We start from the raw sequence: 23,432 nt of genomic DNA, 5'->3' as shown, positions 1-23,432 counted from the left end.
AAAGACAGTTTTTAGAGCTGGCTCCTGTGTGTCCTCTCTGTCTCACTCCCACACACACATACTTCAAAGCACTCCCCAGTCCTACTTTTTTTTTTTTTAAACATCTTTATTGGAGTATAATTGCTTTACAGTGGTGTGTTAGTTTCTGCTGTATAATAAAGTGAATCAGCTATACGTATACATATATCCCCATATCCCCTCCCTCTTGCGTCTCCCTCCCACCCTCCCTATCCCACCCATGTAGGTGGCCACAAAGCACTGAGCTGATCTCCCTGTGCTATGCAGCTGCTTCCCACTAGCTATCTGTTTTACGCTTGGTAGTGTATATATGTCCATGCCACTCTCTCACTTCGTCCCAGCTTACCCTTCCCCCTCCCATGTCCTCAAGTCCATTCTCTAGTAGGTCTGCATCTTTATTCCCATCTTGCCCCAAGGTTCTTCATGTCCAAATCCTACTTTTTACTTGTCTCCTGTGTAATTTGATGTATATAGCAGAAGTTGACAGTTAAAAAATTGAAGCATCTATGGAAGGATTTTGATGCTTTTAAGAAAACATGAGAAATGCTTCTGACTAAATCACTTCACAGTATAACACAAAATAAATGATTAAATTTGTCACCCAAATATATTTCATAAACAAGAAAGTTGTTTTTAATTGCTGCTACCCCAAATTCTGTTAATTGGGTAATGAATCAAATTTACCAGTTTTGAATAATAGAACAGTTTTACTAATGTTAATTTGAAAAGGAAAAACAGTATTTGGTGATAAATCATTCATTACTTATGAAGAGTGCTGGCTTATGTGGAATCCTTCTTGTTTAGTTTAAATAATAGACAGTCATTTTGGTGTACATTTTTACCCAATGGCTTACTTAAAGTTATTTATCAATATTATTTGCACAGTTGAGAAAATAACTTTGTAAAGACCCAGGGTAAAATATGCCACAATAGAAAATAATCTCTTTTATGTATGTATTTTTCCTAAAGACCCATATCTGTCTGAAATTCTTATGGAAGAATGGGCTATTTCTTCCGGTGATTTCTATATATCATTGAGCTGTGGGACACCATTGGCAATTTAGAGAAGACTAATGCCCTACAGGTTAGAGACCAACAGCAGGAGTTTCTCCTATAAAGACAGATGTTCTAAAGATTTATCTGTTTACCTACATAGTTTTTTCCTGCTTAAGGTACCTAGGGATTTTTGTGCACCATTTGGCACTCATTTGTAGGGTACTGTTGTCATGAGAGGAAAAAAAAAAAGAATGTTATATTTCTCTCATTGAAAACACCTCATTTTCTAGCATTTAAGGAGTAGCAGAGCCTATTAAAAAAAAAGTTTGTGAATTCCAAAATGATGCTGCTAATTGCCTTTGAAAATCTAAGTACATTAATGGCATTTTGAATTTTCCATTTGTGAAAACATCATGCTTAATATAATTTTAGTGCTATTCAAAAACTTAAAAAAAGCTTACTCTTTATATTTACAAAATCTCTAACCCGTTTTGAAGAACGTAACATATAAAATGAATTTTTAAATATCCTAGAACTATTAAACAAAAACATGTTACAAATAATTGGCACTAAGTCATAAATATGTCAAGCAACTATTTTCAAAGGAATTACATAATTATCAAAAAAATTAAATAATTTGTCAGGTACAAGCAATAAGTCACACTGTAACATAAATACTTGCATTATAATAAAATTACAATTATGAATAATGGCATTGATATTAGTTGAATTTAATACTTAGATATCATTATGAGCCTAGGAATGGTGATCAGTGGCTCATTTAATCCTCATAGAAGTGATGTGAAAGCATCTTTCCCTACCCTAATGCCACCATAAGGAAATTAGGCACTGAAAATGTGTGTTTATAGTTAACGCAGTTGTTTAAAATAATGTTATAAAAGCCTACCACTCCATGGCTCTCCCCTTCTGAAAAAAATAGAAGAGATTAAAACTTTTACCTCAATTTAGAGCGGTCTTCCCCAATCTCATATGCATATCTAATTTTTAGCCAGTTAAGTGTAGCTCTGTAGTAAAAAGTGATCTATTTGATCATTCTTAGATGGAAGATACAACAGAGAATAAACAGAAAAGTTCTCATACAGAAATTATTTCTCTCTCTACTCTCTTTACTCTAATCCGCTGAGAATTTTATTATGAAAAACATGGTCTCTTCTCCACAGTGGAGTAGCGTCCTCACCTAGTGGAAAGTTGTTTACATGTCCACGTTCCTAGCTTTGATAGCATATGTGAGGAATTTTACGCTCCATGGAAGAAAGGCCTGCCTTGCTCTGAAGGGAGCATTATAGTTATTACACCCAGGGCCCTTGTTTAAGTATCTGTCTTTAAATGACAACTACAAGGCCCATTTAAAATTCACTTCAGCTTCAAACATACTGATAATTTAACTTGAGAATATCCAAGTCACCAGTATACTATTTGTGGGATGTAGTTCTGATTCAATCTACATAGATCATTACTGACACCTAAAAGCCGTTCAAAGATATGTAAAACTTGGTCTCTTGAAGGTTAAATGAATCAAAAGAGACTATCATCAAATAAAGAGTCCAACAGTGTGATCCGGTAAAGTCCTTAAAAATAAGGAAATATATCAAACTATTTGCCTTTGTATACTGCAACTACAACAATTTAAAATAGTATGAAAATATTTCCTTTCAGTCTTAAATTAGGCACTTAAGTTGGAACCTGTCAGTAACAGTCAGAAAGTTTATGAACTATCCCAAATAGCAAAATTTAATGGATATACATCTGTAGGGGACTTGTTTTTGTTTTTGCTTTTTGTTTGTTTGTTTGTTTTGGTATGTTTGCTTTATCTTCCCTTAGAGGATCTACAGCCTTAATCAGATTCTCAGAGGTCTGACATGTCTATATTCATGGATTTAAATGGAAGAATTTCCTCATGACAATCATTACTCTTTACTAGAATAGTAGTTGGAAATTAAATCCCAGGAAGTAGCTAATCAGAAAATATTTTTCACTTCTCTAGATTACTAAAAAAATTACCATATGTTTCTCTAACCTCAACTCACTTATGTTAAAGCACAACTAGAAAGGGGAGCACATATGAATATTTAACATTTTTTTCATGTGTTCTTTCACAGCTGAACTTGTGACCTACTTGACTGCATGATTTTTAAGTTTTTTGGCTTCCCGTTGACTTTTTATATCTCTGCTTAGAACACTCTGTACAACAAATGTATATTACCTATTATGTGCCAGGTATCAAGGACACAGTTATAAACTAGAAAGATGGCCCCTGTTAACACTGAGCATGTATAGCCTAACAAGCGAGACAAATATTAAACAAACACTTGCACAAATAATGTTAAATACAGTTGTAACAAGTGCTATAAAGAAATATGGAATTTTGTGTAAGTACCTAATAGATCCCAAATAAGCAAAGAGCAAAATGATCTCAGAATATGAGAATAACTTCAGATGAGAAAGAGCTTGGCTTAATGGATACTATATTTAAACTAAAATAGCTTGAAAAATGGCTCAAGTTCTCACTTCCTAATGTAAAATATCTTTATAGTCATACAATCATTGTTTCCATTATCAACCAATATCACATTGTTTGGTGATTCTTTTCCATGATATATTCTTTAGACAGTGTATTTGTTATTTTTTATTTCTAGAACATTGGAACTTATGATTACTAGTCTTTGATGACCTTCTGTCTCTTCCAATATTAGTCTAGATATACTTGTCATTTTTATTATTCCTTTTTAATATAATTTGCATTGTATGCAATCACTGAGACTCTAATCAGAGCATATCGATATCACTTTTTATATGACTGAAGTCTGAAACACTTAGACCTGCCGCCCCCAAATGCAAAGTTAAGCAATAATATCAGCAATGTGAAGTCTACCATTCCATATTGTAGAATATTTAGATTTAGTATTTTCTGTTACTGTTCATTGTTGAGAAGTTAGTGGAGATTGTACTGTCTTTATGAGTGAACCTTACTGCAACAAAAGGCCACAAAATGATATTATTTATCCCCGAAACACTTTCCTTCTGGTTGCATTTAAAAGGAGTGTGTTGACACTAACAACTTCTCTGAAGTCTAGAGCATGTGGTGCAATATACCTTGGTATTGTCTATCTGTTATGGCTTTGATATTTCTGCACAATGCAGACACTGACACAGTTTTTATGTTTCTAAGATACAATTTAACAACTAAGTAATTTAGGTTGAGCATTTAAAAGGAACTGTGTCATGCAAAAGACTTATGAATAGGACAAAATCAAATGCTCCAATGCATACTATTTCAAAAGAAAATTTGAAATTATTAACAAAATGAAATCTTCCTAAAGAAGAAAAGTATTTTTCTTTTTCATTTTTTTAACTGTTGTATCTCATAGCTACTCAGACTACCAGGATCTTTTTCTGCAAAATGGGGGTAAATAATTGTGCTTATTTCATAGAGTGGTATCAGGGTTACATGAAAGCAGCATGACTGACAGAGATATAGTACATCAGCTATTCTTTTACATATTATTTTTGGCCAAGCTCATTTACTTTCACATTTGACACCATTCTGCCTTGAGGTTCATTTAACTTAGTTTATATAAAGTCAGTTAAATCTCATTTTAAACTATTATGTGTGTTAAAGGTAAATGAAGCATTTTAGATATATTATGCAACTATCAAATATATTGTACATAATTGTAGCAAAATTATCATGAGAAAATAGTCTTGATTTACCAAATGAAAAATATTCATTAAGCATCTGGTATGAAAACACACTAAGATTAACGTTAGGAGAACTGTAGTGAAAATTACATGCTTCCTTTTATCAGTCAGTGACTCTCACACAAGCCTTTGTGTTCCCTTCTCAGCCAGACTGTCAGGAAATATCTGCTGATATTTTTAACTCTTACTCTTCTATAAATTTATAGATCCTAGTTTTTATTTCATTTCATTATTTAGATATATTTTAATGAGTTGAGATACTTCAAATTCATTCCTCATTTATGTAATGCATTAATTTTGAATGATTTTTTACTGAAGAGGAGTTACATGTGCATATATATGTATGCACATAGATTAATATAAATTGTCAGTTTTATAGAATAATAGGTAAATTTTGCTTTGCAAAGGAATGTTAACTTATGAAAAATCACCCCTCCTGTTGGCAAAACATTAGACTGAAGAAACAAAAACATGCTGTGTTCGTCTCAGGATAACTGGTGCTTACCCCACAGAGCATGAGACACTGGGTACGACAGTTATTTGGAAAAATTAAATGAATGAATCCCTAGTCTTCACACTATTGCCTGCCTTCATCATAGCAAAAATCCTAATATTCTCTTGCTTCTTACTCTCTGTCTTCGCGTATTGTTTTCTTCTGCCAGCATGACGTTTATGTTACTACGTAGATAGAATTCTAAAACACTATCCTGTGTATAGCACTCCATTAATTAAAACTCCTTCATGATTCAATAAAATTTCTCAGTGTGGTGTTATAGATCATTTATGAAGTAGTCCTAATCTGTAATTCTTTTCTACTTACTCTCCCTCCTATAATTCCTACTTTCCATTCTCTCAAAACTCTTCTGACTCTATTCCTTCCCAGGCCTTCCTCATTAAAAAGCACAAAATCTGTTGTCTAGTTGTTCACGTAAAATTTAGGATCAACTTTGATTCTTCTTTCCTTACACTTGAAATATCAATCTGTCACACATAAGTGATATCATACAGTATTTGTCTTTCTCTCATTTAGTTACTGGGTTGGTCAAAAAGTTTGTTCAGGTTCTTCCATGAGATGTTACGGAGCAATAACTAAGCATAATATTCTCTAGATCTAGCCACATTGCTGCAGATGCTACAAATGGCAACATTTCATTCTTTTTTATACTCCATTGTGTGTGTGTGTGTGTGTAATACTGAATAATACACCATTGTGTGTGTGTGTAGGTATGTCTCCTTCCTGAGCCTATTTTATTTTAAAATGTGGTCATTTATTTTTATAATTATAGAAAGTGTTTTTCTATTTATAAATCAATAAAAGGCATTATAGAATCTTTGGAAAACTTAGATGACTAATAAAATCAGTTAAATTCAATAGCCAAGAGGTAATGTCACTTACCAATTGTGGATGTGTGTGCATCTGTGTGCTTGAGAGTGTGTGTATGTATAAAATGTATTATTTTTGGGGCTTCCCTGGTGGCGCAGTGGTTGAGAGTCTGCTTGCCGGTGCAGGGGACACGGGTTCGTGCCCTGGTCCGGGAAGATCCCACATGCCATGGAGCGGCTGAGCCCGTGAGCCATGGCCGCTGAGCCTGTGCATCCGGAGCCTGTGCTCCGCAACGGGAGAGGCCACAGCAGTGAGAGGCCCGCGTACCGCAAAAAAAAAAAAAAAAAGTATTAGTTTGAAACTGTTTCTCTCAGTTAAGAATTAAGAGTATACATTTGACTTTTGTTGGTATAGGTGCTTTTTATGTCATTATTCTTAATTACTCCGTAATGTTCAATCAGATGGATCTGTCAAAATATGGAACCAGGTTCAACATTTTGATTTTGGGGGGTTATTTCATAAATAATTTTTATTAATGTAAGCAGAATTCATTTAAATTATCTGTCATTTGCATGTACTATCAATATATTTTACTAAAATAGAATATTGGTTCCTGGGTCAATCATAATAATACCTATTGTTCATTAGGTTTTACTATTTAAGCAGTATGTTCAGAATTTTTACAAATATTAACTCACTGAAAAGGGAGCAACCACTTCAGATAGGTACTATTATTATTGACAATTTTGACAATAAAAAAACAAAAGTTAATAGTTATAAAGGTTTTACACAGTTATTAGCTAATGTTAGTTTTAGTAAGTTTTGTAAAATTGATGTGAATTTGTATATGTAACTATGGTGATATAATCAGTTAAAGGACTTACTTTGTAATGGTAGGGGCTACCTGCTGGGACAGAAACTGCTTAAAAGTATATAATTTTTGAATTTCTCTGCAGAGCTCTAATATAATGCCAATTTTGCCCTCTACCCCTATCACAGTAGTGAAGTAAATAAAATTCAGAATTAAAATTTTGTATCCTCTATTTCCTAGAATGTTAGATTCTGCCCCCATCCCCCAAGCAGAAACTGTTTTTTCTAAACAATGAGAATGACATAAACAACCTAGAGTTTTTACTTTAAGTATAGCAATGAAGGATAAAACAGTCCAAAATTATGTACTGAGGTGCAGTTCATATCCACCCAGAATGTTAAAAAATAGTTTATATAGTGCTATACATATTGTCTAAACATCAGTAGGTGTTGTCCACCATTGGTTTCCAAAGCATTGAGGTTTATAATATAAAATATTGGTTTCTCCCCAATTCTTAACAAATGGTAACACTTCTTAGTCTAGTTGAAGCCCATGTGCTCATGGGTTTTAGAAGCAGTTGATAATCTACATTTCTTTGTCAGACTGAGCACTAGGTTGTATCCTGTTGTCTCCTTATGTAGCTAATGGGAGAGTGGAATAAACTATGCAGCCAGGTCACTTAACTCCTCTTTCTTGTTGGGGGAATGATAAATTCTGGGACTTGAATCATTGTTTAATGTCCTTTTACTTATTTTGAAATATACCATGACATTGTATTGTTTTGAAAGATTTCCAGAAGACAATTAGTGATATTACAAACACTACTGATAATATACCATGATCTTAAAAAAAAAAAGAAAGAAAAAGAAAAGGTGACTTAAATCACAGAAGAGTAAATAACATGGTCTTACCAGAAAAGCCATCCATCCATCCACTTTCTCATTTGTAAATTGCTCAATGCCACTATATTATATTTCTGTAATAAGATGCCATATCAGACTTCTTAAAGCATGTGGGTCCAGGACTTTTACCTAGGGACTTCAGTAATGCAAGAATGTTTTGCATTTGAAAGCAGGGACACCAGTATAGCCAGCAGGAATATGTTGAGCATCAACTAATTACCAGAGACTATAAACTGTAACTATACTAAAAAGTATTACAACCCAGGCTTTGGAACTCACTGCCCAGTGATAGTGACACATATGCAAATAAATTATGCAAACAGCAATATAAGCAAGAGGCTTGATGAAGCATTTTGAGAGTTTCAAGGCTAAGATATAAAAGAAATGCCTAGAACAGAAGATCCTTTATCCAAGGTTTTTCAAAGAGTCAAGGTCTATTTCAATTCTCTCATATTCAATGTGGTGAATGACAAGTGAGATAGATGTTAAATTAAAAAATATATGAAATTTAATTATGGTGTGTTTGACTGCACTTCTATTCCAGGATACATAGGTCTCTGTCAACAAAACTGAAAAATAAAAAAATAAAAAATAAAATATTCATCAAGTAGGCAATATTTATATATTGCACTTATGTAAGTAGGCAGTATTTATATATATCTGCCTACTTCCCCTTTCAATGCCTTTTGCCTTTTCAGTCCCTATCCATAGAAACAGACAAAAAAAAAAAAGAAAATAACTGAAATGGAATTTTAACAGAAGCAAATATGAAGAGGATGATGATGTATGTATTTATCATCACAGCCTACTAATATTAGCTTCAGTTTCCTATCTGCCAGTAAAAAATACCTGCTTTCCATGATCAAATTGAAAAACATGTACTATCACCTTTTTGTTAAATAGCTTTTTATTTTACTTAGGTATCATACATAAAGAAAATGCACAAATATTGTTTACTTTTTAATCAGATGTGCACACATGTGTAACCAACTGAAATCAGGTACCCAAAAGTCCCCATCATATACCCTGTCTGTCACTAATCTCTCTTTTACATTTTTGGAATTGTATGATGGATACCTTGTGTCTGCCTCCGTTCACTCAGTGTTGTGTTTGTAAGATTCATCCATTTCATGGTGTGTAATTTTATTTACTTAATTTTTATTGCGATATAGTGTTTCATTGAGCATATGACTTTTTCCAAGCACAGATTTGTCTTTATTCTCAAATCATTAATGTGAATCGGATGGATCATGTAGACAAGAAAGGCAGTGTAACATAAAAATGAAGGGCACAGGTACTAGAAAGTGGATGTGCTCTGCTTAATGGAGCAAGTTAATTAACCTTTTTCCTTTTTTTTTTGTTTTGTTTTTTTTTTTGGTTAAGATTTTTGTCTTCCTTACCGCATTGGTTTTGGGGTAACTAACTGACCAAGAAACACATTTTATTTTTTGTTTGTTTTGTTTTCCTATACAAAGTCAAAACAATCTACCAAATATGAGCAGCATTATAAAGGAAAGGATAAACTCCATTAATAGTATGTGGGAGTTAGGTGTGACTTCAGCTTAAACTTAATGCAGACCTTAGTTCTAAGTTAAGTGAAATGTAGGCTATTAAGAATGGAAATAATTTCCTTCATTTCGAATTCTTTGATATTCTCCTAAATTAAAATAAATCAAAATGCTTAATCCTGTTTTCTAAAAGTATCATATGGAGAATTTGAAAATATTTATAAACATATCGTTGTATTATCGTAGTTTTCCTACTTTATAATATTAGCATATGTGCCAATAATATTGGATTTTTTTGCCATCACCTTTTTATTATCAAAAGGTTTTAACATGGCTATGCCTAGTTTTCCTCTGTTTCCACCCAGATCATCTCGTCAAACCTTTTTTGATTATTCTTACAGACCTTTATTATATTCATATATGTGTATAAAACATCATTTATTAATAAATGTATTTCTGTTCCTTGCATTTTTTTTTCTTTTTAGTACATTATCTGACTTGGAGAGATATATTTGTGTCTTTGATTTTGATTTTAAAATGTTTACTGTAAGACCAAAAACTTATTCATGGTAGAAAATTTGTAGACTACACTGAAAAAAATAAGAATAATAAACAGTAATTATTATAATCTCAAATTAGGAAAAAGATTGATAAAGAGAAAAGAGGGAGAAAGAGGAGGAACAATTGAAGGAGAGAGGAAGGGGGAGGGAGGGAGGGAGGAGGGAAGGAAGGAAGGGAGGGAGAGGAAGGGAGGGAGGAAGGAAGGGAGGGAGGGAGGGAGGAAGGAAGGAGAGAAGATAAGATCAAAATGTGCTAAGCAGAAATCTTAAGATGGGCCCCAAGAATCCTGGTCTCTCGTGCATACATACCTCACGGTTATTTAATCAAACAGTAACTAGTTTATTCTGTGCTCTGTGAAAGATTTTGCAAACATAATTAAATTTGTGGTAATTTGTTATGCAGAAATAGAAAACTAATACAATTTCTGTCCAGGTACTCCTTTTTTATTAAAAGTTAAAAAAATTAAAGGGTATTTAAATGAAAAATTAAAGCGCTTCTCAACATGGATGTCTCTCCCCACATAATGACTGATTCCTAGACTATGTCTAAACAAATACAATGTACACACTTTAGCGTTTATGATCTAAATAAAAGATACTCTATAGGAAATATTTTACTGCTTGTTTCTTTTTAACCTATAACTATATCTGGGCTATAGCTGCATAGCAGAAATAGAGATCAACCTCCTACTTTTTAATATCTGCATCATATAGCATTTTGTGTTTCATTTAACCAGTTCTCTATTGTGGACACTATATTTGCTTCCAAACACTCACTAGTGCAAAAATATGCAAAAATAAACTGTCTTCTCTTGAAAAAATTTGTGATTGCGGTTATCGTTCTATTCAGAATTACTGAGAATTTGAAAATATCTTGCTATAAAATCTTTCATATTCTTTGTGTATTTTTCCTATTGATGGTTTATCATTTTCTATTCAATTTATCATTGATTTAACATTTAAAGAGTAGTTTATTAAGATATATAAATTTGTCATGAAGTATGTCCATTTTAGACTTTTATAAATATTTATAAATTGCCTTCCACAAAATATCCACAACTAATGCTTCCTCCAGCATTACATGAGGACATGTTTTTCCCTCATCTGCATCAATGCTAGATATGTGAATGATGGGTTTCTTGTTATTTTCTTCTCAAATGGTGATTCATTTTTGTTATCTTTCTGGATGGACCCTTTTTTCATTCAGTTTTTAAGTTACTGCCATGCATATACAAGAAATTTTTGACTTTTATCAGCTGATTATCTGAAGAGGTGGTAAATTAAGTATCAATTTATTGCTTTTGGTACATATCAGTTGATTTTTTTTTGGGCTTTTCTAAGTATTTAGCATATCATCTTAGATGATTACCTTCCAATATTTATAAGTAAAAAAAATTCCTGTCTTGTTTCACTGAGTGTTAATTGCTAATATTAGCAGTAATAGTAGACTTTTTTCTCTTAAAATTTTTAAGTGAGAAGATTTTGTCCTTTTAATGTTGTGCAATGCATTCTGAAAGTTCCTGATACATATATATAGTTGAAAAAGTTGAGGTTTATTTTTTTAATTTAAAATTTAGGAATATGTGCTGAATTTCCTCAAATATTTTTGAGATATTCTCATCTTTTGTTAATTTTTAAATTTAACTGATTTATAGAGCAGATTGAATAAAAAGAGTCCATTACATTGAATGGTATTAAGTGCATTTATGTATATGCCATTGATCAGAATTATTCATTCATATATGGCTTGATTACATATGCTAAAATTTATCTTAAAATGTCAACTGATATTAATGAATAAGATTGCTTTCCAGTTGTTGTTGTTATTTTTTATTATTTTATTATTTTGGAATATGTGTTGGAGTAGTTTCATTGAATAAATTTGGAGTCTTTTATGTAACATCTCCATGGATTAAACATTTTTAATAGAAGTCACATCAGATGTCATCACATGATTAATTTTTAAGCAGTGTATATTGACCACATTTTGCAACTATTTAATGTACATATTTGTAATTTTGTGATTTGCAATTTTAAAAATTGATATTCATCTCAAGAAACATGCACTTGATTTTTCATATATTTTGCCATAAATTTCCAGATACATAGTAATGTATTTTTTTAATGTTTTTTGTTTGTAAAACAAACATTTTTGTTTGTTTGTAGTTAGCTCCAATTTGGACTTAATGTTTCTTAAGCTAGAAGAGTTATGAATTCTTGGGGATTATATAGTTATTGTGCCGTTTTACAGAAGAGCAAATCTAGGAACAAATAGTGACATAGTGTACTTTTTTTCTTTTTAATATGTTATTACAAGATATTGAATACGGTTCCCTGTGCTGTACAGTAGGACCTTGTTGAGTATCTATTTTATAAATAGTAGTTTGTATCTGCTAATGCCAACTGCTAGTTTATCCAAACGCCTAACTTATTATGTTGAGATATGCTCCCTCTGTACTCACTTCGGTAAGAGTTTTTATTATCATGAATGAATGTTGAATTTTATCAAATGCTTGTTCTGCATCTGTTGAGATGATCATGTGATTTTTTTCCTTTCTTTTGTTGATATGGTGTAGCAAATTGATTGATTTGCCTATGTTGAACCATTCTTCTGACCCTGGGATGAATCCAACTTGATCATGGTGTATGATCTTTTTTTATGTGTTGCTGGATTTGGTTTGCTAATATTTTGTTAAGAATTTTTGCATCTATATTCATCTATATTCATCAAAGTTATTGGCCTGTAGTTTTCTCTTTTGGTATTGTCTTTGTCTGGTTTTGGTATCAGGGTGATGGTGGCTTCATAGAATGACTTTGGGAGTGTTCCCTCCTCTTCAATCTTTTGCAAGAGATGAGAATGATCAGTATAAGTGCCTCTTTGTATGTTTGGTAGAAATGCCCAGTGAAGCCATCTGGTCCTGTACTATTTTTGCAGTGATTTTTTTTTATTACACATTCTATTTCACTTCTAATGACTGGTCTGTTCAAATTATCTACTTCTTCTTGCTTCAGTTTTGGTGGGCTGTATGTATCTAGAAACTTGTCCATTTCTTCTAGGTTGTCCTATTTGTTGGCATAAAATTGTTCATACTATTCTCTTATGGTTGTTTGGTATTTCTGCTGTATCCATTGTTATGTCTCTTCTTTCATTTCTTATTTTGTTTAATGTATCCTTTCTCTTTTCTTCTTGGTTACCCTGGCCAGAGATTTGTCAATGTTGTTTACCCTTTCAGAAAAACAGCTCTTGGTTTTATACATTTTTTTATTGTTCTTTAATTTCTGTTTTATTTCCTCTCTGATCTTTATTATTTCCTTCCTTCTGCTGACTTTAGGTTTTGTTTGCTCTTTTAATTCTTTAAGGTGGTAGATTATGTGGTTTATATGAGAGTTTTCTTGTTTTTTGAGGAAGGCTTGTACTGCAATAACTTTCCTCCTAGGACTGCTTTTGCTGAATCCCATAGATTTTATATGGTTGTGTTTTCATTATCATTTGTCTCAAGGTATTTTTAAATTTCCTCTTTGATTTCATTGTTGATCCATCAGTTTTTTAGTAGCATGTAGTTTAGTCTCCATGCAATCATTTTTTTCTCATTTCTCCTTCTGTGGTTGATTTCTAGATTCATGCCATTGTGGTCAGAAAAGATGCTTAAAATAATTTCTATCTTAAATTTGTTAAGGCTTGTTTTGTGGCCTAGTATGTGGTATATCCTAGAAAATGTTTTGTGTGCACTTGAAAGGAATGTATATTCTGTTTCTTCTTTTTTTCTTTCTTTTTAATGTAATATCCTGAAAATATCAATCAAGTCTGATTGCTCTATTGTATCATTTAGGGTCTCTGTTGCCTTATTGATTTTCTGTCTGGAAGATCTGTCCATTGATATTAGTGGTGTGTTAAAGTCTCCTGCTGTTATTGTATTCCCATCAATTTCTCCCTTTATGTCTGTTTGTATTTGTTTTATGTATTTAGGTGCTCCTATATTGGGTGCATACTTGTTAACGAGTGTAATATCCTCGTCTTGTATTGATCCTTTTATCATTATATAGTATCCTTCTTTGTCTTTCTTTCTGGCCTTTCTTTGAAAGCCTATTTTGTCTGATATGAGTATTGCTACCCGGCTTTCTGGTCATTTCCATTTGTATGAAATATCTTTTGCCATCTTCTCACTCTCAATCTATGTGTGTCCTTCCCCCCAAAGTATGTCTCTTGTAGGCAGCATATTGTAGGCTCTTGTTTTATTATCTAACCTGCTACTCTGTGTCTTTTGATTGGAGCATTTAGTCCATTGACATTTAAGGTTATTATTGATAGATATGTATTTATTGCCATTTTAAACCTTGTCTTCCATTTGATTTTGTATTTCTTCTTTGTCCTTTTTTCTTTTTTATTTTGTGGCTTTATGATTTTATTTTGTATTTTGCTTGAGTTTTCTTTTTTCGGTTTTCTTTTTATTTTATTTTTTTTGCGGTACGCGGGCCTCTCACTCTTGTGGCCTCTCCCTGTTGTGGCCTCTCCCTGTTGTGGCCTCTCCTGTTGCAGAGCACAGGCTCTGGACACGAAGGCTCAGCAGCCATGGCTCACAGGCCTAGCCGCTTCGCAACTTGTGGGATCTTCCCGGACCAGGGCACGAGCCCATATCCCCTGCATCAGCAGGCGGACTCTCAACCACTGCGCCACCAGGGAAGCCCTCTTTTTTTGGTTTTCATGAATCTACAGTATGTTTTTGATTTGTGGTTACCCTCTTTTTCAAGTATGTTAACCCATTACTATATCTAATTACTTTAGACTGGTAGTCATGTAGGCTCAAACACATTCCAAAAAAAAAAGAAAATGTACATTTTCTTACACCCCTCTCCCACATTTTGTTATTTTGATGTCCTCTTTTACATCTTCATGTCTGTCCTGACATAGTGTATTTTTGATATAGTTATGTCTCATTTATTTCTAACCTTGCTTATAGAGCTAGAAGAAAGATTATTTAGTCACAGTGTTATCCTGATACATAATTGAGGAAACCTGGTAACAGATGCATAGTGAAAGCTTTTGTAGTTGTGTTCTCTTTCCCCTAATCTTATTTATAAAGCTAGTAGAGTTCTTAGGCACTGTGGTTAGTAGCTGATATTTTTAAAGCATCGCTTCTGTTTCAATTATGTAGATATTAAAATATATTAGATCAATCTAATCAAATCTAATCTAATCAAATACTTTGGTTTAAATTTAAAATTCAAGTTAAACTTTAACATCAAATAATTTAATCAGTAATAATAAGCTAACAGATTAGTGTTAGTTTTTATGAAAGTATTCAATTTGTACATCGCCACTTATATTTTAATGTCTCTAATAAAGCAAGAAAATTTTAAGAGTTTATTTAGTTAACACACACTCTTCCATTATTATGCAGAAGAGGCAGTGAATGAAAAGGGTGATGAAAGTGTGAACTTTTTAAGAATCAGTGATCAAACCTCATATCCTTATTCCCAGAGCTTGACTCTACTATTTATATGGAGATACTATAAAATCATATTAATGCTTTTATCTCTGACCCCAAAATATATTAAATAAGGTTGACTGGTAGGCATATTTGGTTTTTGATGTGACATATTTTTGAAGGCCTGCAAAGATTCAAAGAGGTTACAAACAATTTTTTTTTTAAATCCCTCTGAAGTTTTGATAAAAATGGGATATGTCTCAGTAGTTTTCTATTTTCTGTTATTTGTTACTTTCTGAGTCCAGTGGCCCATATGGCAGAAGACTTCTAAGAAATTATTTAGCTCCGCTGAGATGTATAAGGGCAGAACCACATGCCCTTCATTATTTGTATGTACAACATACATTTTCTTCCTTCTAGTACTTCCTGGTTCCCTTTAACTTAAAATCACTGACTCTTCCTTTGAAGAAAAGCATCCATCCTTGTCGTTAGGAAGAAAGCTGTACACTAACACTCTATTTTTTCTTCAGGTGAAGCTAGGTGAGGATGATGTCTCCTTTACTTCTTTCTGAGGCATGAAGGCACAGGCTCAACATTTTTTCTATCAATTCCTTGGCAGTTCTGTTTGACAAAGTCGGAGGAAGAATTTACCTCCTCCCTCGGGCTTACAGGTTGTAAGATTCTCAGAGATTTCCACTGCATAGCTTTCAACAAATTCTTGTTCTGAGAAAAAAAAAAAATCAAAAGTAAGCCATGTAAAGTGTTAGCAACAAATCTGTCTCTATAAATGACATAATCTGTCGCGACAAGTTACAGTCTGTTATGTGCTAATGTTTAACCGATTTTCATCTCAGTATCACAATGGCTCAGAATATTCAGTGAATTCGTATTTTTGGTTATGTTTTCCACCATTATTTGTGTTTAAGTGGGGGGCTTTCATGTCATCTCATTCTACCATGTAGGATAGAATTATTTTCAAAAATGTGAAACTTAGCCAGGTTGTCTCTGGGAGTAAAATGAGAGATTCAGAAAACGGAGGTCAGAGGGTATAGGAATAGGGAAGAAAATGATTTTTCCTTCTATCTGTGGTATCAAATGAATAGACCAGTATATTCTACATCCATTTCATCTTTCACCAATTGGCTTTCATATCTCATAATTAAGCATATTTCTATCTTTAGTCTCCCTTTTTTAAAAAGTTCGCATTCTCTATTATGTATATGTAACTCATGTTTATGATTATTGACCTTCCTAGGTGACAGTGGCCTGAAATTTAACTGGAATTTGGAATAATAACCCCTAGTAGTATTTGTGAACCTCAGCTCCACTGGTTGAGGAATATGCGTTTCAGAATATAGATGTGAATGCAATGGTCTCCGTGTTCTTACCCAGATTGCTGTATTTCTCTCATTTCCCCTCTCAACCCCTAACTTTTTCCTTTGGTTTTTATTAATATAATCATCACATAGTGTGTTGGGCTTGGGATTGAGTTTATTTACTCTAGAAGGAAGGGAAAGCACAGGGAAAACATACAGGTATCATTAGTCATTCTGATAATTTATGAGCTTCCATAGTCCTGCAGGCACAGAGTCTTGTAAACATCATAGTTTACCTTTCTTGCACACAACTGTAATTTATTTCTCATATAGCCCAAAAGTCAATTGTAATTTACAATCACTAACCTACTCAACATCCTGGAATCACTATTCTACCCTCTTAGACACCAAATTTTCTATATATTTATATCCTAACAATTTCCCATGTAACTAAAATTGTGTTTTTTTCATTCTTTAAACTTACCTTTGAATTCAACATGTTTAGCATACAGTGCTCGGTGCTGGAGTAACATTTTACAAAAAGCACATTCATTTCATTTTATGTATTCAACAAATTTATGTTTAAGAGGGGAAATACTTCCCTAGGTATCTTTTCCCCAGTAGTCCACATACTTTTTTCCTTCACATTTGCAACCTCCTTGTGGCTGAAGCAAAGATTTATCACCCCGGGAAGGGAAATGTGGGTACTGCCAAGAATGGTGATTTGCAGTCCTAGATGCCCTTTAGAACCAACCACCTGGGAACCGTTTAAAAATTGCCAGTGCCTGGGATCCAATCCAGACTAATTAAATCAGAATTTGGGGGGATGGGTCCTGAAATGATTATAGAAGTACTCCAGGCATAATACTTTTCTGTTATGCAGCCAGAGTTGAGAATGATGGATCTAGTAAGAAGTGGATGACTTGTCAACTTAATGAGATTCCTATTTCTTAAAATCCAGAATATCCTAATCCAAACTTTTGAAATTCAGGGGAAATTATCTACTTACGTATAGTTGGAAGAGATGGAAGTTAGTTTTATTATTGATGATATGAATTTATAATTTAATCTATTAAATACTTAATGAACACCTACTATATATATGCAAGGAAAGTGTGATTAAAAACCACTCCTGGGAACTGTTGGTTTGTTTGTTTACTTTGGGTCATAAATGAGTCCAGGATGGATGTATGAGTCTCTTTCACAGTGGGAAAGAGATGGTAGTAGAGTGAAACTAGTATCTGAGTAGGATTTAATAAAGGAGCTGTTTATCATGATGTGGGCAAAGTTTAGGGAAATCAACAAGGAAGGGGGCAGGATCCTAGAGCTGGCTAGTAACGGTGAGAGACATCAGCATTCCTAAGCCTGAGGGTGCCAGTCAGCCTAGCTGTATTGGGAAGCCTTCCTGACAGAAGCAGTGAACCTCTTCAGGGTGATGCAGCCAGTCCCACAAAGACCCTGGGTAATTCTAAGTTAATTCTAGCTGAGTTCCTGCCTCATACAGCCCAAATAAACCCAATAAAGACAAGCAATTTACTGTGGAATAACAGTGCTGAGTAAGAATTTGGCTTTGACTTTAACTAACCATATAATGTCTTAATGTTATTTTGAAATTTCTGTTTTCAGTTTCCTATAGAGATGTGATTTGGGCACTGTTGAGGGAAAGATGCAAAAAAGTGCAAAACCAAACCAAAACACACATAATGTCTGTGCCCTTATGGTTATTGTAGACTGAAGCTGTGGAGTCCTAGGATGAAAATGTGTCCCCAAGGTATATTTTGATTGACTTTCAAAGGGTCTCCACGCCCCTGGGGGAAGGATCTGAATGTTTTTTGACAGAGTATTGTGCACTTCCCACTTAGTTATTATTCTGTCTACGACCTCTATCCTACAGACCATCCAATTCAGTGATTTTCTGCATGAAGTCTCTGGGGCTTCAGTTATTTGATGTTATGATCTATGATTTCTTAGATGATGAAAAATTCAAACAGGAAATAAGTTAATGGGAAAGTCCGACTATTAGGAGAATCTCAAAGGAAAGTACATGGTACGATGAAGATGATACCAGGTGTGTTAGAGAAAATTTCTCATAGCAAGAGATTTTGTAAGTTTGTATTTGAAAATGTGTATGAGATTTCCTAGGTGGATTGGGGTTTTGAAATAGAGCAATAGAAACAGAGCAAACCTGAAAATTCTTCTAGTGCAGAGTTTCTTAAAGTGTGATCTGTGGACCCTGAAGGGTCTCTGGGATCCTTTCGGTCCATCTGTGAGATCAAAACTATGATGTTTCACTGTGTTGAGATTTGCACTGATCATGCAAAAAACAATGGTGGGAAATACTACTGGACCTCAGCACAAATCAAGACAGGGCACCAAGGTTTTAATTCTTTACCATCACTTACTTGCAGAATGTAAACATGCCTGTTTCACATAAGAATGTCCTTGGTAAAGAATTAAAAATTTAAAATTTTATTATCTAGTGATGCTTCAGTACCTATCTTTTTGATATTCTGTTGGACAGTTGAAACCACTGATAAAGCACTTCTCTTGTAAGTTCTTGTGTTGACAAGGAGCATTTACATGATCTTTTCTGTTGAGAGTGGAACTAGCTACATTTTTTTAATGGGAAACCATTTCTACTTACAAATAACAGTGTGGTGAAAGTAAGTCAGAATTGGTTGCTGAGGGACAATTCACAGAGGGCCTTTTAGGCATTAAAGATGATGCCCTTTCACATAGGAACAAACAGAAGCCATTTAAGGAAGTGAACATATGTGGAGATAATTACAAAAATTAATTGACCAATTTCTCTTTAAATGAATTATTTCAAGTTTAAAATTAGGCCTCAAAAACGCCCCTGCAAACTACCCATGTTTCTGTATCAAATTTACTTCCCCACTCCATCAGCTAAAATTTACTATATTATTTTATGTTCTATTTCTCATATGTTTCCCATATGCCTTTCTCTATTCAAAGTTTAAGTTGGTCATCTCACTTGTTCCTCACTCAGTAAAAAGAATTTACCAGATGACAAGTCCTTCTTCATATTAAGAATATAATATCCAGTCTTTAGAAACTATCTCTATAATTCTTTAGAGATGAGGAAGCTACAGGCCTAATTGCCTACATTTTTTAATTGCAGATTTAAAAGCTAGATCTACTGTCTGCCAGCCTGGCAAGATTTGTGCCTAATATATTTATAAAATACTATTTATTTATTCTGATAGTATTTTAACCTATAAGTAACAATATTTAGGGCAAAGCATTGGAAACTAGGAAGACATATATTATCACTATATTTTCACAATCAATCCTGAAGCTAAAGTGTTTTTCTCTCTTGCAACAATTTTACCTTCGATGTGGTTCCTAGCCTAGAGCTTTTAGAGCTGTTAGAGACAGGTGATACCAGACCAGGCCACTTACCAAAAACAAAACAACAACAACAAAAAAAAATGGAGACTCCCTTAATAGAGACTTTTTCCACATCAAAATTATAGGTCAATTTTTTTTTTTTTAGGCAATTTCAGTCAACAACTAGAGGAAACAATCTTCAGTTCTTCAGGCAAGTCAATGTAAAATTCTTCATTTTTGTCATCAATCATTATTGTTGACCATTATCCCTAACTTCTTGTTGAAATTTCTTAAAGGTTTTATTTTCCTCATCTAATAATTTTCCTTTAATAAAGTGAATTAGCTGACCCTGAAAATATTCCTCTAACATGTTACTTGTAGAAGCTATGTACAGTCTTCAAATAAATGCCCGGTTTTATCATTTATCTTTGTCTAGATAAATGATAAAATCACAAATGGATGGATATAGCATTTATCACAGAGGGGCTAAGAGGAACATTTATAAGGAACTTAGAGTTCAGACTTTGGATTAAACATCTCCATTACCCTGTACTTCCATTCAGAAGGATAAAAACAATGGAAAAATAGCTCTTTATCTTGCAACTTTCCCCTTGAAATGTAAATGATCACACTGTGTGCAGCATGAATTCATAATTTTACACATCCTAATATCATAGCTAGAGTAATGCATATATGCTTTATTATATACTTTTTTTGTGTTAAAGATCTATATACAAACATTTAAAATACCTAGCCTTTGGTGTTGCTCTTTTTTCAATTCTTTGTTTTCTAATACACTTGAAGCCCCTATATGCAGAGGTAACTCCAAATCTCTAAATCTCTGAGAATTCCAGTTTAATAAAAACAAGGGAAAATTTTCCTCCCATTTATACCATTAAGTATCTGTCAGACCAATAAGAAATAAATGCATTTAGGGAAGTTATAGCAGCATAAAATCAGTAAGTAAATTTTGGGTTTAAAATATAGTTTAATGTATTGTTATTAATTGTTTAGTTTATTTTACATAAGCAATGTTATTTATTCAACAGTTATCGATAGATGAAAACTATATATCAAGCTAAAATTCACTTCAGTAACAGATTTCCACTTTTGGAGAGAAAAGTAAAGGAAAAATAAAAGATAATATGCATTAAGCAGATTCTGAAAAGGAAAAGATGTGGTGGGAAGTAAAGGAAAGCTCAGTTAGAGTAAAAACATTAGACCTTAAGCTGAGTTGATAAAATACTAACTAAACAACCAGCCACACCTACTGGCATTTTAAAGTAGCATTCCCAGTGAGGAGTGCAATTGTGTGTGTGTGTATGTGTGTGTGTACCCGTTTCAATTGAATAGATTGGAACAGATTTGAAGTTATAGCCACAATAGTTGCTTAACTGCAAAGAAATCTAAGTACAAAGCCATTGTTTTTCAGTTAAAATTATTGTTATTTCATAAATACAGACTAACTCTTCCCAAATTTTTATTCTCCCATATGTTCTGTTTATCAGAACTATTTCTTTTCTTTTTTTAATAGAAAATTCTTCTGTTTCCAGCAATAGTAAGTTGCAAAAATGGGCATCTGTTTTACTTCCTTATGTATAGCCTTTACAGTCTGACTTTGCAGTTACTCCCACTGAGATGTGAAATCTAGTTCTCTTCTCCTTGAATTTGGTGTGTTGTGATTTTCTTTGTCTAATAGCCTGTAGCAGGAATGATGGTGTTCTACTTCACAGCCTTGTTTGCTTCCACTCTGCACTTTTGGATTACTGGCTCCCATGTGGGATGCCTGGGCTAACCTGCTGTAGAATGAGAGATTATGTAGACCAGAACCATGTCATTTCAGATGATGCAGCCAAAGCTCCAGACGTTTAAGAGAAATGAATCCAGATCAGTAAATCTAACACACAGCTTACATGCATCTGACAACAAATGAATGAGAGAATCCAGCTTCAACCAGAAAAACCACTAAGCTGAACCTAGCTGAAATTGGCAATCCACAGAATCATAAACTAAATAAATCCTTAGCCACTAAATATGGATATGTTACGTTATGCAGTAATGACTAAGTTACACCAAAACCCATATTGAAGTGTGTTGATTCAAATGCGAGAATGTCCTGCTGTAAAACATTTTTAATTAGTAAAACGGGTTATCTTTTCATTTCACTTCAAGGCAGGTAGATAAAATATATACAATTAGAAAATATACAAATTATCTGACTTTTCTTCTATTATTATCTTTAAAATTTTTATTTTTACATCATGTTTAAATTTACAAAAATATTCTTATTATATGGTTAAGCAGGAAATTATGCTATTACTTTAGATATAAACCATTGTTTATTTTATACAAATTATTAAGTGAACAAAATATTATTTCATGTGAATATTGAAGTTTGTATATATTTTGCATATTTATCATAAAACTATTCCATTAGTCATATATTTTAACCTTTGCTTAGCTGCAAATGGAAATTATGAATAAATGGTATAGATTTAGTAAATCTACATTGAAAACTCAGCTGTTGTAAATTGACAAATAAATTGTACAGTTATTAAATAATTAAGTTCTATAATACTGAATTGTCTGCTCTAAGAATGAAATACAGTAAACTATAGTTAAATAAAATATCATTTTAGGTATTAACTATTACTCCATTAATATGTGCTACCTTGGAAAAACTAAAATCTGACAAAATAAACTTCCACAACTGAATGAAGTGGCTCCTGTTCTGAAAACTTGAATTTTCTCTCAGAACTTATTTCATTTCCATGGCTCTTGTGTAGAACTCATATCCTATGTCGCATAAAAATATTACATTTTAAATTTTTACTGAGAAATCCTTACTGTGGTGTATAGACACATAAGGATTGGATAGCATGCATACTTATGTAAATGTACAGAGAGATTTTCTATGCAATTTTTAAAAAGAATGTGATGTATGATACTTACATTCTGTTTAAAATTGTATAGAAACACTGAACTTCATTACAGTTCTTATAAAAATAATTTAATTTTGCATTATGTTCATAAATCATCTCTGGTGTTGACTATATATATATATATATATATATATATATATATATATATATATATATATATATAAAATGTAATGGATTCAAATAACATAGAGATATGTATGTTTCAACTTATGACGAAAATACCGGATCGTAGATCCTCTTAGAGTAGAGAGATTCATGGTATATACTCTTTGTATTAACTCCTGGTTTATAAAAAGTTTCCTGGTTTATAATGTTCATTTCAGTTGTGAAATATTTAATGTCATTAATGTCACAAGATGGCACTTGCTTTATCATGAAAGGGAATCTATAGCATGGACTTGAAATCCATGGATCCTTGCGTTTCAGTCCATACTTTTAAATCATTGTGTAAGTTTCAACAATCAACGTTAATTCACTTTGCTATGAGACATGTAATTTATAATTTACCTTGTTTTATGAACAACATAGTAACTTTTAAATTTCTATGTGTACTTTTTT

The sequence above is a fragment of the Hyperoodon ampullatus genome (genome assembly GCF_949752795.1).
Source record: "Hyperoodon ampullatus genome assembly, chromosome: 20".
In the NCBI taxonomy this organism is placed as follows: domain Eukaryota; kingdom Metazoa; phylum Chordata; class Mammalia; order Artiodactyla; family Ziphiidae; genus Hyperoodon; species Hyperoodon ampullatus.
The sequence above is the reverse complement of the archived record's forward strand: the minus strand, read 5'-3'. Positions refer to the sequence as shown.